Here is a 10,168-nt window from a genome sequence, read left to right as displayed (position 1 = left end):
TATGAGGGAGGATGCTAAGGGAAAGTGCATTAGCCTGGGGAGCACTACATTTAGGACAGGTGCACCTGCAAGCAATCTGCAAAGGCACAGGTGCATTTTCTTCTCCCTTCTTGTGCCCACTTGCCTGCCAACACCATATCACCATGATGGGAACAGTGTCAGACACAAGTGCAAGACAGGGCAAGTACCACTGACTGAAGAGTCTTGGCTCCTGCAATGCTCCTTCAAGTTTAGGAGAGTATTCTGATTGCAGCCCTAACTGGAGCCTGAAATAAGCACAAGCAGAGGGTCAGGGCAAGATAACTCTTAACTTAAAATTAATAGCCTAGCTGCAGAGTATGGCAATGGCTGTACAGCATGGAAATCCTGAAGGAAGTGCAAAAGGATAGGCATACTAGCACAAAGACCCTTCAAAGTGCATGTTCTCCCATACCATAACAGGTATGAGGTTGGATCCTCGTGCAGAGTGACCTCCTGCTGCTTGTCCACACAGAGTCTTGAAAGTGGACATGTCTCAGAGAGGATGAGGAAATAAATCTCCCTGCCTCCCTTCTCTCTTGTTGTCTCTCACTGTTTTCACTCTGTGTGAAGTTCTTCAGCTTCAGTTTTGAGTAGAGAGACCATCACTGAAGGCCTAGCAATCTATGATTAACAAACTTGGTTTTCTATCTTTTTTCAGACAATTTCAGTACCCTGATAAACATATGAAATACTGTAAACGTTGCCTTACAGGCAGTCATAGTCACTGCTGTATTGGTTTCCTCGGGACTTTGTAGGCGATTACATTTCATACCTTGGTACAACCTCATATGTTCAAGTACTTAATCTGGGCTATAGCAACAGCAATAAACTCTATGCAAATTCTTGCTGCTGTCATGTGTGATCATGCCAAGATATGTGTGCAGGCAGATATGTTTCACTATGGTTGATTTCCTGTGGAGGTGCCTACACTCTGTCATGGCATGCCGGATACAACAGTGCTTTCCGGGCTTTGAGCTCACAAGATGTAAAGTCTGATTGCAAGATATTTGTGTGGTCTAACCCTGTCTTTTTGAGTGAGGGCTAAGTGCCAGTTTGAGCCTGTTCTTCTTGCTTTGGAACAAAAGAAGTGATTGTTAACCCATCAGCTACCTTTAAAAGCTTCCAAGAAAAATTAGGATTTATATCAATGTCACTCACTGGTCAGGATGAAGCACCACACTGGACTGTCTCCATTTGTCTGATGGAGAGGTTAAGATATTTTACTTTTCCATCAGTAAGGCAGACACTAACAAGTCTTTCCTTTTCTAGTGAGTGACCCTCAAACCTGTACACTGACACTTTTTGGTGCTCTTGTTTGTTCCCATAACAGCGAAGTACAGCTCTTTGTTATTCATAGCGTGAACCCACAACTGCAGTAAAGCTCATCTCACCAAACCTTGGGTCACACTGGGAAGGTGAAGAAGAGCTTCCTTCACTGCCCCTTTGTGTGGGCAGGACAGTGCCCTTACCTGGTATGGAGAGGAGAAGGAGACATTGGGATGCATGTACAGAGGATTTGGGAGAGGTTGTGAGTGGCAGGATAGGCAGGCAGGATAAGGTGGAGTTTTCAAGGACCCCAGTCATCCATGGAGAGCAGCCAGAGTGAAAATGCTGAGTCAATGCTACAAACACAAATGTCCAATTTCTTTCTGTCACTTCATGCCTAACAGTATCCTAAGAAGAGCAGAACCAGCGTCTGTGACCTGGTGTGACCTGACTCACATTAGCAGCTGCTTTATATCAGCTTTAACAGTTCTTTATAAACATTCTGTTTCAATACAGAATTTTTTAAGCTTTTGTGTATGCTTGTTGCTGAATTTAAAAATATCCCAATGTTCTTTCATCTGTGCCAGAGACTGCCTCCAACAATAGGTACAACAAATATGTAAAAATCTACCCAGCTGCTCACTTTTCACAGAAGTGTGTGTTTTAAAAGGTGACTAGATGTGTCTGCAGCAGCCTATAGCAACAGTGTGCTTAAAAACGTTTTTATAATTACTCAACAGGGAACCAAACCAATACAATATGCTTCATTAGCATTCCTGACATCAAAAAGAGACAAGAGAAAACCTTATTCATTGGTTCAGGAGACCAAATTCTGCTCTAAGGAACACTGGTGAAACCACATAATATTATAATAGTGTCCCTGAGAACTCTATTCAGTCTACAAGTTACAAGGCTCTGGGGCACTAAGAATGAGAATAATCTGGCAAAATATAAAGACCTACATCTGAGCTAGCCCCTTCAAATGCCTTTCTACTCAGTGAAATTTAATGACTCTAGTCAGTAAATTGGATTCATCTTATCTTAAAGCACATATTTAGAACAAGTTGATGAATCACACTCTATGAATCCCCAGCCTCCAGTTGGTTGAGATGGACCAAACCCTTGCTATCACAAGCAACTCTTCAGTTAGAAGTGAAACACTTTTATAATCTGCCTGCCAGGTAAGGACAAGTTCTCAGCTTGTTGCATCAACGTTCCCCTGAAGACCTGAAGTTCACTGATTAGCAGGCCCACAGCAGAACATGGTGATTTTTGTTGTGGTCTCGTGTGTCGTGGTTTAGCCCCAGCCAGCAACTAAGCACCACACAGCTGCTCACTCATTCCCCCTACACCAGTGGGATGGGGGAGAGAATCAGAGGAGTAAGAGTGAGAAAACTCCTGGGTTGAGAGAAGAACAGTTTAATAATTGAAATAAAGTAAAATAGTAGTAGTGGTAATAATAACAATATAATAATAATAGTAATAATAATATACAAAGCAAGTGATGTGCAATGCAATTGGTCACCACCTGCCAACCAATACCCAGACAGTTCCCGAGCAGTGATCGCTACCCCCCAGCCAACTCCCCCCAGTTTAAATACTGAGCATGAAATCATATGGTATGGAATGGGCCTTTGGGCAGTTTGGATCAACTATTCTGGCTCTGCCCCCTCCCAGTTTCTTGTACACCTGGCAGAGCATGGGGAGCTGAAAAATCCTTGATTAGTGTGAGCACTACTTAGCAACAACTAAAACATCAGTTCTCATTGTTCTCCTACTAAATCCAAAACTCAGCACTATGCCTGCTACTAGGAAGAAAATTAACTCTATCCCAGCTGAAACCAGGACACCATGCTAACACAACATTAGTTAAGAAAACTTCTTCCTTTTTAGAACTTCACCTTCAGGAATATTAGCTTAAGTGAGGATGATATCAAGCTTCAAGCTTCAACCTACATTTTGAAAACAGAAATTTATCTCTACATGCTTCATTCATTCACACTTATACTCCTCCACAATCAGAACAATGGGGCCCAGTTGTTTGGACAGCATCTTTGCACAGCTTCTCTGTTTTGATGATGGGAGTAAGATGATGTGTCTATCTGTCTGCAAACACCACCACAGCAGGACTTAGAAAACAAGGATAAAGTCAGGCTAGCAAGGACTGGGCCTTGGTGTCAGAGTCTGAAAGTTTATTAAACATTAACTCCAGGATCCCTGCTTTCCTCCTCAGAAATGTATTGATGTTTTTGTCACAAAAGGATGTGTTAAGCCCCTGTGATGTGAAGCACAATCTTTTCAACTTTTCAGTTCCTCAGGAGCTTGTAGGAGTTGTTTAAAAAGAAATTTCAGCATACCCTTTAAGAGAGAGAAGGGATTAAGAGAGATGCTGGGTCAAAGCCAGTCACTGTCTCCTTTTCACCCATGAGTGAATACCAACAAATAAAGTGCTTCACCGTTAGCAGGGAAGCTTCAATATATATTGCTGTTTGGTGTGATTTGCACCCTAGATAAGGGCATGTATGCTTCAAAATGCAAAGGCTAGAAGCCTGTTTGCAAGTTTAATCCTTTCTTGTCCATTCACTTCTGCCTTTATGAAGACTCTTACACCTCATGAGTTGGTTTACAGAGCTGCAGATCAGCAGTTGTGAAGAAAATAGATGCCAGAAAATGTCCAGCACTGTCTCCAGAGAAGTGAGACAATCTCAATTTACATTTAATAGGCATTAGTGCAGCCCAGTGGAGCATGAGCTGTTGGCTTGATATGACAACGGCTCTCTGTAGGGCTCATCCTTGAAGTCATAACAGTAGTGTATCACCAGCAAAGACAACCCCTGCTTTAGTTCACCAAGTAAAACCCTGTGTTTGCATGAAAGAGCTCTTAGTTTCACGACTGTCTTACTTTTGGTCTCCTGATTCTGTGACTGTGGAGGGGACACTCTGTAGGCAGTTTCCAATATTGATGAGACATAGCTAGTATCCGAAGTCCAGTGTCATAATGTGAATACTGCATTCAAGTGAGCATCTTGTAGTGGTGTCCTGGCCTTACAGTGAATCCCAGGTGAGGGGGAGACTGCACACCCAGCTCAGCAGCAGACCAGTAGCTGGTCTTGGCAGTAGCTATGGAAATGAGAGAGGAGGGGAGGCTGTAGATGATAGGACTGATGCCAGAATTCAAGTAGAAGAAGAGCCTTAGCAGGATGTGGACACCCTGGAAGAAGATGTGCACCAGGTCTGCCCAGTGGCCATTAGAGCTCCACAGCAGCCTTTCTGCCTGAAACACCATCCAGCATGTCATGAACGCCACTACCATGACACATGCAGACAAGAGGAATCAGGAAATGAGAGCGAGACAAAGTGTTAAACAAAAACAGAGCTCAGAAGCAGAGAGGACTGGCTGAGAAACACTGTTAACAGCATCCCCCTGGACTGCCAGGGACCCTGGGCAAAAAGCTGTATGCTGTTAGGTGAGGGATTGCTCCTGTGGGACATGCTGAAGTGCAGCTCAAACCATCTGGTGCTATTTAATCAGGCATTTGGCTTGGTTCTCGTATTGTGGAATATAATGACTGAAAAGTGTAACAAATTGGCCACAAAAGACTATCACCCAGCAGGGACTGGAAAGCCTGGAGGTGGAGAGAGCAAGACAAAGGACACCACATTCCCCAGAAAGAAAGAAGAGATCTGCTAGCCTGATAATAACATCAGGTCTCAATATAGGGATAAAGGAAAATAGGTCTCAGGGTCTTCAGGTTTGAAGTAAAAGGGAAAAATGATCAAGGAGACCAAGAAAGGCTCTTGCATTTTGCTTCTAGTGGCACTTTTCCATCTGTCGCTGCAGTCTGAACGAGGCAGTACAGCAAGAGCTGAGCCCTAGTCCTCACTCTGAAAGCAGTGAAGAGCTGCCTAGATTCAGACTTGGTAGGATTTGTCCTAGTTTGGGTGTCTTCAGGGAACTGAGGAAAAGTGTTTTGAATCACTATGAGCCTGACAGTCAATGCTTCTAGGTAATATGAACCAGGCATTTCCATATTATTCTCATAACAGGCTACAACTGATGCCTATTTTCATAAATTGGGACATTGACATTCATAACTTTTGCAGTAGGCAGGATTCCCAGGTATACATTCCCAGAATGTCACACAAGTGATCTTCTGTGACCCATGGGGGGCAGTCAAGCCCCATAGTGGGTAGCCTATTTTATGTTTTTCAGTCTTTCAGCATAAGACCTCTGTCTCATTGAAGCGTGCAGTTTGCTTTCTCCTGGTGATCGCTGCCAAGACAGAAGAATGGCTTACAGCTTCTAGATTGTGTCTGCCCAAGCACAGTACTTGTTTAGGTAGTTATAACGATGATCCTTAATGTTTAAAAAGTGAAAGCTAGCATAGGTAGCAATTTTGAGGACAAAGGAGATAAAAAATGGGCATGGGTTGAAAAAGGCAGTTGAGGTAGCCCTTGCTTAAAATCTCAGAATTAGGATATTGTTATTAAAAAACAGCTACCATTTTGTCCAATTACCAGATGATCTTTAGATGCCAGAAATTATTAGACCATCCTCAGGATACAGAGCATATGTGGAGTGCTGCAGAATGCAGAGAAAATACTTGTAGAGGCACAAAACCATTGGGCAGATAGTTGTGCTGGATAAAGGACTGCAGGCATGTGGCCTCTCACTGAGTTATCCAGTGACCTGGGGATGAAACAGCTGGACTGAGACTGATTAGATATGGTTATAGAAAGGGCTATAATAAAAGATAATCACATCAGGCCCTGGTAGCTCCATAGATCTTCCCCTCTCCTTATTAAAACGAAAACAAGATGAGGAAAGCCAAAAAACATTTTGCAATACTAAGTCAAATTTCAAATTAAGAAAGGGCATGATAACAGTGAGAAATACCAAAATATTTTGAAAAGCTGTTTACATTTGCTCTTTAAATATCTTTCTTAAAGCTGCTGTCACTGTGAAATGCCAGATCTCCCAAGAGATCATGCAGGCTCATGTATCTTCTCTTGTCTGCTTACACAAGATTTTGTTGATCTTTTTTGCCTTCCACTGTTCCTGCGGGTATCTCCACTGAGCTTGATATCTTCATCTCTTCCTCTGCTTCTGTCTGTCTTCCTCAAAGACAGCTGCCCCTTGGTGAGAAAACAGTAAATTATCAGGCAGAGCACTGGTCTGAAGAAGAGGATGCTGAGGGGAGACCTTATCACTCTCTACAGCTACCTGAAAGGAGGGTGCAGTGAGGTGGGTGTTGGTCTCTTCTCCCAAGTAGTTAGCGATAGGACAAGAGGAAATGGCCTCAAGTTGCATCTGGGGAGGTTTGGACTGGATTTTAGGAAAAATTTCTTCACGGAAAGAGTGGTCAAGCATCGGAACAGGCTGCCCAGAGAGGTGGTGGAGTCACCATCTCTGGAGGTGTTAAAAAAACATTTAGATGTGGCACTTTGGGACATGGATTAGTAGGCACAGTGGTGTTGGGTTGATGGTTGGACTGATGATCTTAGAAGTCCTTTCCAACCTTAATGATTCCTAGTTTTATTTTCATTAAAAAATAATCCAGCCACCAAGCCAGGAAACATCAAATTATTACTCTACCCTTAACTGGTTTAGTGGTGGACTTGGTAGTGTTAGGTTAATGGTTGGACTGGATGATCTTAAAGGTCTTTTCCAATCTAAACGATTCTATGATTCTACGATTCTGTAATAGTCATGGGGACAAAGAAATCAATGGCAGTGATCTGAATAAGCAGTCTACAGATCTATGTAGTTTTCAGCACAATGCATATGACAGATTCCTCTATCTTTCCTAGAGAAGGAAGACAGAGATAATAAATATCTTGGAGAGAGTTGATGGGGATGGCACAGATTAGATGTAATATTCAAAGTACACTAAGAGACTAGCTGGTCTTGATACTGGTCATAACATGTCTGGTCTATCCCCAACACTGGATCAGGTTGGCAATGGCTTTGTCCTGAAAACCACCAAGGACAAAGATTCCCTGTTAGTCTCATTCCTGAACCCCAATTGCACCCCCTTTTTCAGGTAAAACTTCCTGATGTCCAGCTTGAACTTCCCTATACAATGTGGCTGTTGCTTCTTATATCTTGTCTACTTCTACCAAAAAGGAATTGAATCTGTCCTCTTTGTAAATACCCTTAAAAAGTTGTCTGCTATTAGACACCACCACACCTTTCTCTCAGCTGGACAAAACAAGCCTCATAGGTCATCTTGATCACCCTCAGCTAGACCCTTTCCAGTCTCTCTACATCCTTTTTGAAATGGGGTCCTCACATCTTGATGTCGATAAGCGTAGTTCCAGTAGAATATCCTGAGGTATCAGCAGCTCATAGAGGATGATATAACCAGTCTTATAAGAAGTGTGTGGAAAAATGCCTCTCTCTTAAAACTTTGTAGCCAACTCTTAATGGCAAAATGGAGTTCATAGAGGAAAGGAGAAAAATTACTGAGTGAAGCACTTCTCAGATAGTTTTATTATCTGACACTTCTTAGGAGGAAGGGATTCATGATTACTACAGTTTCCCCTAAACAGAGAAAAAAAATCAGTCATCATAAAAATGCATGTTTTGGGTTTTTTGTGGATTACAGTAAGAAAAACAAAGGATGCAATCAAAAAAAAGCTGGAGGTACTGTGATGTTCACAGCAGCAAAGCTGAAATGCTGTGTGGTGTCCTGAAGCCCATGTCCAAATTATACATCCTATACATCCTATCCTGGCTGAAGCCAGGAGAGGTTCTAAAACTCACATTCTCAGCCTGGACAACTCTCTGTCAGCATCTCTAACTTCATGCCTGCACTGAGGTGCTAATGACACTGTTTTCCTTTGAAACAAAGTGTCTTTTTCTCATTACAGCAATGACTCCAAGGAGCCTGAATGCACTTCTTTCAGATCAGTTCCCTGTTCACAAAGAGTGACACAAAGTTAACAAAGAGTTGCCTGTTCCTGGTAGCCAGGTGAATACATCACTACCAGCCACAAGCTGAAGAATCATTAGTACAGAAAGATACTAGAAAGTCCCTAGCTCAGGCAGTTCAGTTTTTTATGCAGTGACTACCTAACATGTCCCAGCTGGGAATAAACAGCTTACTCAACTTTCCAGCTATTTGTCTGCTCATTGCCCTCAACTTTCTGTCAGATTTCTCACTCCTTTTCAGACACAGTGTAGTTGCTTTAGCTTCTCTTCACAACTTCCATCTCTGCACATAAGGATAACTTTTCTCCCATTCTTTTTTGCAGCTATGTCTCATTTATCCCTGGCACTCACTTCTCAAGCCTGTGTGTCTTCTGGTTACTCTGGTACACAGAGTAGTCAGCTTCCATCCCTGTCTTCTCAGAGCCTGAAGTGGAACATGTCCTCCAAGCTCACATTATCCACACCACTTTTTTCTCAACTTGCTGTACCCTGGCACACCCAGTCCATCCCCTCATGTCTAATAAGCAGACATAATTTTAATGGTGAAAGTAGAATTATCGCACAGACAGTGCTGGCGTTGCCAGGCTGAAATACAGCAATGCTAGAGTCTCTAGCATTAGCCATGTTGAAAAATGATTAAAAAAAGAACAAAAAAGAATAAATTAATCTTTCATGCCCAAATACTCAAGGACGTCTCAGAACAGAATTAAAAAAAAAATCACCTTCCCAACTGGACAGGAGGATTCAAGGCCCTTTGGCAGACATATGAACAGGAACTGCAAGAATGCAACATTAGTTCAAGTATATGATGCAGTCACCAGCCAACACTGAAATGGTGTACTTAACCTGCAATTAAGAGTCTAATTATTTACCATGGCCTCTTGGGAAACTCACAGACCTGTGTTCTGACAGCCTGCGAGCTCCTGTTTTCTCATCCCATTGGAAGCCCACTACACACCTAAAGTCACCTACCTTCAGAGCATTTGGCCACTGAGAGCTCTGGTCATTCCAAATCAAAACACAAAGATCAATACAAGAGAGAGAAAGACTTACTTATCAGGACAGCCCTCCTGCCTGTTGCTCCTGCCAAACTGCTTTTACTAGGTGCTTGGAAGGAAATTGGATGGAGCTTGCAAGTCTGATCTAACCTGTGCCATGCAGCCTCTCACAGAGATAACACGTGTCCTCCCCTTTGCTTCGATTCTCAGCTTGGCAGTCCTTCTTGGAGTGGGCCATCTCTCCTGTGCAGACACTTCTCCCTCATTCCCATGCTGTCCTCTTTATCACAGATTCTGCATTGCATAGTGCCACAGCACGAAAGCAGGAGGTAAATAGGGAGGGGAATGACTCCATCCTACCCACTTGTGGTCTGGCAATAATTGCTCTCAGGCAGATGCCGGGCCTCCCCTGATAGCCATTCCTTTTTCAGAACCCAATTATCAGACTTAATGGTTTGATGCCAACTCTTCCTGGAAGCTGCTCTGTCTCCTTTCATTTAGCTCACAATTTATTCCTCTAAGGAGTGATATTTCTGCTAGAGATGGGCAAGCATATTTTGTTTAATTTCAGTTCCACCTGAGCACCATGGATTAGATGGCCTGATGCAATAGCATCCTGCTAACAAAAGGTTGTGGAGAAACATGGGAAGAGAGAAGTGAGCAGGAGGATGAAATGAGCACAAGAGGGAGCCGAATGTAAAGGGATTCTGAGATGCTGCCTGGAATAAAAATGTCCAGTCACAATTTCCAATCACATTTAGCTAATTATTGAATATACTGATGAAGATGTAACAAAAGCAGTTGCTTAAACAGAAAATATGAAAGACAGGAGCAAAGTGCTCCCAAACAGGCAACTGAAACGCATTGCACTCTGCATTCACCAAAACTGTGGGTGAAACGATCTCCTGCTGACAATAGCATGCCAATTCCAGAATGAAAAATGATCTGT

Source organism: Pelecanus crispus, chromosome 15 (genome assembly GCF_030463565.1).
Source record: "Pelecanus crispus isolate bPelCri1 chromosome 15, bPelCri1.pri, whole genome shotgun sequence".
Lineage (NCBI taxonomy): Eukaryota > Metazoa > Chordata > Aves > Pelecaniformes > Pelecanidae > Pelecanus > Pelecanus crispus.
This window is presented reverse-complemented; position numbering follows the sequence as displayed.